The 8,418-nt window shown below is 39.2% G+C and overlaps 1 long non-coding RNA gene across 1 annotated transcript; it reads right to left on the bottom strand.

The window, feature by feature from the left end:
* Positions 1 to 6,052: 6,052 nt before the first annotated feature.
* LOC120506578 lies at positions 6,053 to 7,837 on the bottom strand. Its single transcript, XR_005628543.1, has 3 exons — positions 7,700 to 7,837; positions 6,721 to 6,865; positions 6,053 to 6,165 (listed from the first exon to the last, which is right to left on the bottom strand). It is a non-coding gene; the product is annotated as an uncharacterized LOC120506578 (long non-coding RNA).
* Positions 7,838 to 8,418: the final 581 nt, after the last annotated feature.

Below are 8,418 nucleotides of genomic sequence, written 5' to 3'. Positions count from 1 at the left end.
ATAGCATGGCTGGACAGAAAGGTAGGACTGATTAAACTGACATATGCCAGTAACATACTAATACATTCTCTACAGGAGAACCAGAGTGGCAACCTTGCTGTCACTCGTAATGTTTCACTATGTATGTATGGCCACAAATTAACTCCCCGAGGATGTCAAGGAATAAACAGGAGGACATAAAGAAAGGAAGCTTGTGTTATGCATGCACAAGTAGGGGAAAACAGTCATTAGTCAAGGACTTCAGTGTAGGGACACAGAGGATGGTACAGTAGCTGGACTCAATGTCCCTTACAACTTGAGATATTCTTTGACTACTCTCACAGGACCCAGCTCTTTCACTCTTTGATTTTTGAAGAAATCATTTGCTTTAAATCAAAATGGATACAAACCACATTCACAGAAGTCTGACAGGTCACCACCATAGATTCTGACTTTAAAATCTCATTCATTTTACTTTTCCTGACTCATGCAAAACAGGACCATCTCAAGAACAGCCCTTATGACTATATTTCATACAAATAGTGCACAAAAGATCTGGAATTTGGGTGCAACTAAAATAAGTCTTTGCAAATGAGAATGCTTATAAAAACGCCTTCTGAAAGCAAAACAATACAAAACCCAACATGCCATAATTCTCCAAGATAGCTTTGAAAAGAAAAGCTTTAAAAGTTCATACATAGATTTCTCAGAAAACTTCATCCTTCCATCCTGATCCTAACCAGAAACAAAACATATGAATGCATAGATAAGTATGTTTTCAATCAATAATCATAGTTACAGTGCTCCCTTCCACTGTTTCCCTTACTGCAACTCATCCCACAGTTGTGTTTACTCTGTAGTGAGCCAGCCAGGCACATTTCTGTATCAATAGCTTGTCTGAGCAAGTAGCATTCACTTGATATTCAGATTTCCAATTTAGAACTTATTATAAAAAAAATTAATCCTGGGGTTGGCTTAATCTAAAGCTAAAGTCTTGTGCCAGTATCAGAATAGGCATGTCTGTGCATGGACATTTCCTTGAGATCAAGCATTCAGCTTCTTCTCATGATGGAACAAACTGAAATTAAATTTTTCCTTCCATCTCTTTGTGCGTCAAGCAGCCTCCACCATGGATCTGAATATCACTGTTTCCATTACTCTTTCTCCAACCCCAGAGCCAAACCATGACCCTCAGAAGACTATGACAGGATTGCTACAAACTGCAACCTGCAGGAGACTTCCAGCAAGCTGTACTATTCAAACAACATGGATGTAATGGACTACATTATTTAATCAACATTTCCTACAGGTTTTTATTACTTTAAATATTATCTTCTAGTCCTTGTTATTTTAAATTTGCTTTGAAACTCTAGAGAACAGAAAGCACTACATGCTAATCTGTCTGGCCATCAGAGGTACCACTCCCAGGTACAATATCTATGAGTCCTGTGTTTGAATGTTTTGGGGTTTGTTCTGACTAACAGGGCAAAGGTTGAATGTGCCATTATTCTACTTAGTTGTGGCCTGACATCTTTTTGTATTTTGCTTCTTTTATCCTAGGATTCTCCAAGTTTTCATTTTAAACAAATACCTTCTTCAGAGGAAATAAATTCTCACAGCATCAGGAGAAACAAGATGCTCTTTTCCTATGACTGTAGGGAATATGAAGCATGTGTATTCACAGCATCACAACACAGCACAACCGAATTAGGCTTACAGTTCCAGACCCCAGCTTATGGCCACTTAATTTTTGCGTTAAAAACAGAAACACAATTTACTGCTCTCCATCCATCCGCTTTCAGTAGTGATGTTAGAAATAAGGCTGCACTGTCCTTTGAGCTGTGAAACAAAGACAAGCAACAGTGCTATGTGCACCATAGGGCACCAGTTTACACCAAACTACAAATGAATGCCATATTGCTGAGCTGTATTGAGTTTGAAAAAAACAGGGGGTAACTCACAGGGAACAGAAACCGCTGACTCATTGTTTCAAGCAAGCCTTCAGCAATCAATTAATTGCCTGATCAATGCAGCATGATGCAGGAAGCTTAATTGAAGAGAATTAATACTTGGGAAGCACATATCTCTGGAGGGGGGAACCACTGCCAGTAAAGTTAACAGCCTTTGGAAATGCAGCTGCATTTGTTTTAGGAAGAAAAATGATGTGAGAGAAGATATAAGGACATCATAGATAGTTGACATTCAGAGTAATATCCTTCAACAGAGAGGGTTCAGACTGAGAATTTACTGACACTCACAGACTCCAGTGGCAAGAGTGCTAAACATACATGTCCACATTTGGAGCCCAACAGCAGGAAGCCATGAATTTTTTTATCATGTCATCACAAAATTGAAGAGTAAAGAACAATACTCCCATAGGTCATGGGACTGTGCAGACTGACTGATTAATTGATGAGTATGTGAAATGAAGTGAATGTTAATATAATGAAAGGTACTGTATGAGCAAACAATACCAATTTTACTACTCTTCCTCCCTTGGAGACATGAGTGACTTTTCCACACTAGAATACAGTAGGTTACTGGGGGGGAAGAAATATATCAGTTGTCCTTGCAAAATAAAAAATGCATTTTGAGGAAAGACAAGAATGTGCTTTTAACCTTGCTCTTTCTCAATCTCTCTACAGTTCCATGTCACACCTAAATTCACAGCATACCAAGCCTTTTACACATTAGACACTTGTTCTTTGTCCACTTTGCTGCCCATAAAACCAGGCTTGACTAGCTCCTGGACTGCATTTCTTTTGACTGGCCATGGGTGAGTTGTTTATAGGCATCAGGTCAGCAGTTCCAGCCTGTACCCCAACTCTTCTCATCCCTTGCCTGTGCTCCTCTATGTCCTGTGTCTCCACTTCACCGCTCTCAGACTCATATTCTCTATACTACATCATTATGCTGAAGCCATAAAACTATGTAGGTACAATAGAAAGACAAACAAAAGAACAACAAACTATCTGTGGACACCTGGTCAATTAGAAAAATTGCTGTTACACTACAGCAAGTAAAACAGAGCTCAGGCAGGTCACCAAGAGTTCAGACAAAGCAAACCTGACATACCTCAGTCCTGCAGCCTTAAAAATTCAGCACAAAGCCAATGGCCTGTTACCAGCCAAGGCAATACTGTCTTGCAAGTCTACACAAGTAACAGTTTTCAAAGGAATTTTATTCCCACTCAGAGAAGTGTTGGTGGGAGCCCCATGTAGAAATGCAGTAGACATGAAATTGAGCATGTCAGTTTTAAGACATTCTTGAGAAGCATACAGCCGTGGTGACAGTAATCTAGATGGATCACTTAAAAAAACCTACTGTTTTGCTGGTAGATTCAGGCCCCATTTGATTGCTGATAGCTACATGTTATTGCCTTTAGCTAGAGATGTAAAATGGTATGTCATTAAAAAAAAGAAAGAAAATCTTCAGCTTACTTGATTACCTTGCACATTTTTGCTATGCAGAATTTGTCATGGAAGAAGGGAATCTGATGTGCAAGCATTAATGACTCAGGATATTAATATCATCTCGTTTTCTTTCTGTGTCATTACCAGTCATTGGCTTCAATTATGCCAGCAGTCACCAAAGCACTAAACATCAGGTGGTCCCACGTGTACTTATGGGTTCTTCAAACAAAGCTAATGAAAATGATACAATATGAGACTAAATTCCTGAAGACTGGCTGATCCTCAGATCCTATTGCAAGTTGAAGTGGAGAGCATGATCCCTCTATTTGGATGCTGTGCCACCTGCACTGTGGGTGCAATTCCCTGCTCTGATACTTAATAACAGGATTATAAGACAAGAAAAATATTGGAACCTTGTTTCAGAGCCTCAGATCCTATTGCAAGTTGAAGTGGAGAGCATGATCCCTCTATTTGGATGCTGTGCCACCTGCACTGTGGGTGCAATTCCCTGCTCTGATACTTCCTAACAGGATTATAAGACAAGAAAAATCTTGGAGCCTTGTTTCAGAAAAGAGACTGTGCCTGGACTGTGAGCCATGGTGAAAGAGCTGTGTGCTGGCTTTTTTGTAGCTCAGGGCTACAAAAAGCCCAAGCAGCTACTAACATGAACACATTTCCTCAACATCCTCAACTCAGGCTGACTCCTGTTTCAGCATTTAAGGTATTTCCTGTGGTAAATAAAGGGCTATTACACAGAGTGTGAGGTACTGACTGTCAGAGTTGATTAAAAGTAAACAAGGCCAAATTAACACTTGTTGCTTTTGCTCATTTCATTTCTTTGCAAACACACTACAATGATAACAAACCTCTGCATGCTGCTTAAGCAGAAATCAATACAGAGACAGAAAATGCTATTTCTGACTGAAATTGGAGTTGCAACCCTCTTTAAGAAAAGCCTAGCAGATGATGCGTGACATAGGTACTTAAAAACATTGCTTTGAAAACCTTTAAACACAGCTTGAAAACAATTTTACCTCTCTGCTTTTATTTCCTAAGGACTTCTTAACCTTCTTGCTTTAATACATTAAAACATCATAGTTAGTACCTATGCAAAACCATTTTGTCAAGTTTACATCAACATATTATCATGTCATCCTGATTATTGTACATCTGAACTTGAACTACATTGCTAAGCAGCACAAACTCCTGCAAAGAACCCAGACATTAAAAAGGAAAGAAAATATTTTCATTTTGCTGTTTAACCTATAACCAAGGTCACTTCAATCTTGTGGAAATGGGATGACTTCTTTTTTTCAGCACCCCAACACTTTAATTCAAGTATATTTCTTCAGTTTAATGTTTTCCTGCCTGCATTTCTGCACAATTAAAGCACTTCAATATGGTCAACAATGTTAATAATATCCATATTTCTTAGGTAATTTGGCAAATGCTCAGTAATCACCCACTTGTTTCTAGCAGAAGTCCCTACCCCTCCTTTCCTTGTGGGTTTTTTTCACCAAATACACTGGAAGTTGAGCCTGGATACTACAGCAGGTAGTAAAATAGTAATAAATACACTCTCAGGAAGCTGTGGCTGTAAGAACTCCATTACCTACAGAGTCTATTGTAAATTATGTATTGCTGTTTAGTATTCTTGACATTTTTAGTAAGTGCAATAAAACACCTTTATAGAGTTGGAAAGAACTGTATGCCAGCTCAAGGCAAAAAAAAAAAAAAAGAACAAATGGAAGACGTAATTGTTTTATCTAAAATAGATTTCTCCAGTAGATTACTACTGAAATACATAGACTTTCTCCCAGTCTGCTAAGCAGGATGAAAACCTGGAAGGCTCCATATGTCATTCAGCCAGCCATTAGATTAGAATATAAGGTGCAGAAATGAAAACCAAAGAAAATTGCAACTGCTAAGTTCAGAGCTACAGCAAGGAATTATATTTGCCACAATTTTAAATATTAACAGAGGGACTGGAGGGTCAGAAGTATCCATCAGAAGCTCTGAAGAGGGCAATCAGCATCCCCTAAATCCCCAGAAATATTTCTGTGCCAAAATCTAGGCCTTACAATTATTTTGAGTGAGACAAAATATTATTTAGAATAACAAATAAGAAACTAGCTAACAGGCAGACCTTAGATTTCCATCAGCTCTAAAGCACAATCAAGCTATGCTCTGCCTTCCTCAGTGGTCATAGTCCAAAGGATCTGTCTGTTACCACTAGAGCTGAAGTAAAGTCCTATAAAGATTTTAATTTTTGCAGGCATAATGTGAGGTTGCATTTTCACACCTACTATTAAATACAGATGTCACTCTGCACCCTTTCCAGCTAGCTGATAACAAGAGCAAAGTAAGCAGCTAGAAACTGAGATCACTCCTTTTCCCTTGTACTTAGGGTCTTTTCAGCTTTGGTGACATTAGAGTAAAACAAATTATTAGATTGTTCAACATTAAATCAGCTTTTTGTATCTTTCCTGAGGTAACTTGGTATTTACCATTCTGTTTGATGTCAGACAGAAATACACTCTTTTTGGACCCCAAAATAAATGTATAATAAGATTCTAATAATGAAACTTAACTTTAGCTGTGATAATCAAAGTTATAACTTGAATAAATTCTCCTGTGTTTCCTATGTAGAGAAAAATTACCTTGACTTCTTCTAAAAACATCTCTGGAGTAAATTCTTCTATTTCTGAGGAATACTTCTGGTCCACTGCCCTGTTCTGGCTTGAAGAACAGAGTTTTGAGACAAGAGACTGTCCTGTCAAGACAAAGCAGGCCAAAATGTTTTTCTTTATAGCCCCTCTCCACCCTCAATATTATTTCCCTTCTGCCTAAAAAGATAAAACCACCAGATCTGAACAGCACAATGCCACCCATTGACTTTGCAGAAAATAAAAATTAATCATTTCTACTGCAACAGAATTCTTTCTGCTACCTGAGTAACAGGAATGCTGATTCCTTCAAGAACACAAGCATCTTTTTAAAGGGCTGCCCACAAAAACATTAATGTCCCTACATCCCACTCAAACGAAGATGCTCACTGAAAGGCTGTTATCTCCATGCAATATTATGTTAAGTAGGAAGTATGTTTGGAAATGTCTTGTTGCTGATCTCCTCCAAGATCCCTACTTCAGCACCAGAATGAATTCAGATGTGACCTGCAAATGTCTGCAAATGCCTGCCACTTTCTCATACCATATTTGCATCAATAAGAGAAACATTTATACAACAGACACCTATTTCATGTTGCTCTCTGTCCAACATGTTCACCAGGACTTGAAAATGCCCAAAGCAAAATCCCACTTGAACTTACTTCTGAAGTCAAGGTTGTAAGGAGAAGTGCTGGATTTCCTTGAACTTCTGCTTTACAGTGTGCAGCTTTTGCAGGCATGCACCCACAGATTTCTCTCCAGGCCAGTGAGACCCAAGCAAGTTGCCTCCAGGTTAACCCAGGGAGCCTAAAAACAGCACAAAAACGTGTGTGGCTGAAGCAAAGCTGAAACGAGTGCAGAGCTCCAGGAGGACCAACCACGTCAGCTCCAAACCTGAGTAACAGTCAGAGTAGGAAGTCGACCTGCTTTGAATTTTGCTGCCATTTCCCTGATTGTTGTTGGACTCCAAACCAACCTGGACACACCAGCTCCTATTCAAAAATCTTATATTCATCACAGTCCTTGCCATGTCAAAGTAATGACCTAGCTGGTGAATCCATGTTCGTTCACATCTTTCTGGCTTGGCATTCCAGTTGGATAGATACAGGCAGGGCAGAGCCCAGACATGCAGGCTGGGGACAGGTCTGTGTGCCTCCTTCACAAGGAGCCCTCCACACCCCAAGCTCCCCAGGGAAGTTGCATTCACACAAAAACAGAACAAAAACCCCCATCCGCTGTAGCAAGACTAAAGAAAAATTACTCATCTACCATAGTTATATTAAGAATCAAATAAATGTCATGTGGTCCAGCATTAAATAGTGTGACCTGGAACAATTGATGTCTAGTGTCACTGAGCAGTGTTTTTGTTTTCATCATATCTTCTTTAATAGATGACCTGTGAATCTGCTCTTCTTCAATTAAATGAAGGCTCTTCATTTTAATTGCTGTTTTCAATTGTTTTAAGTCTGTGTGTTACTGAAGAAGATAAAATGTGGTTATTATTTAAATTACATTTTCTTCAGTGACATGTGCTTTGCCTTAAAATAAGCCATTTGAAATTATGAATATATGTACTGAGGTCTGAACCAATATAATTATATTCATTGAAATTAAATGTACTCAGTACTGGCAAGGCCTCACCTCAAATCCTATGTTCAGTTCTGGGCCTCTCACTAGATGAGAGACACGGAGATGCTGGAGCGTGTCCAGAGAAGGGCAGTGGAGCTGAGGAAGGGTCTGGAGCACAAGTCTGATGAGGAGCAGCTGAGGGAACTGGGGCTGTTCAGCCCAGACAAAAGAAGGCTCAGGAGGGACCTTATCACTTTCTACAACACCTGAAAGGAGATTGCAATCAGTTAGGGGTTGTGCTTTTCCCCCAGGTAACAAGCATCAGGACAAGAGGAAATGGCCTCAAATTGCACCAGGGGAGATTTAGATTGGATATCAGTAAAACTTTCTTCATGTAGAGGTTTGTCAAGCACTAGAGCAGGCTGCCCAGGGAAGAGGTTCAGTCACCATCCCTGGAGGCATTTAAAAGATGTGCAGTTGTGGCACTTGGGCACATGGTTTAGTGATGGGCTTGGCAGTGCTGGGTTAATGGCTGGACTCACTGAACTGAAATGTCTTTTCAAATAAAAATTATTCTGATTCTATGGCTGTGAAATAAATCTTTACTGGTTAAATTTTTTATAGAAATGCAAACTACTGAATTGGTTAAAGTTACCAATTTCTGACCTAAAACAAGAATTTGCCGAAGTTATAAAACTGGTTTTTGCATTTGGACTCTCTTTTCCAGGTTCAAGTATTAATTTTCCAAAGAAAAAAAAAATCATTTAATCAACTGTCAGTTCAATAATTTT

Source organism: Passer montanus, unplaced genomic scaffold, assembly GCF_014805655.1.
Source record: "Passer montanus isolate IOZ18808 unplaced genomic scaffold, ASM1480565v1 scaffold4, whole genome shotgun sequence".
In the NCBI taxonomy this organism is placed as follows: Eukaryota; Metazoa; Chordata; class Aves; order Passeriformes; family Passeridae; genus Passer; species Passer montanus.
The sequence above is the reverse complement of the archived record's forward strand: the minus strand, read 5'-3'. Positions and strand labels throughout refer to the sequence as shown.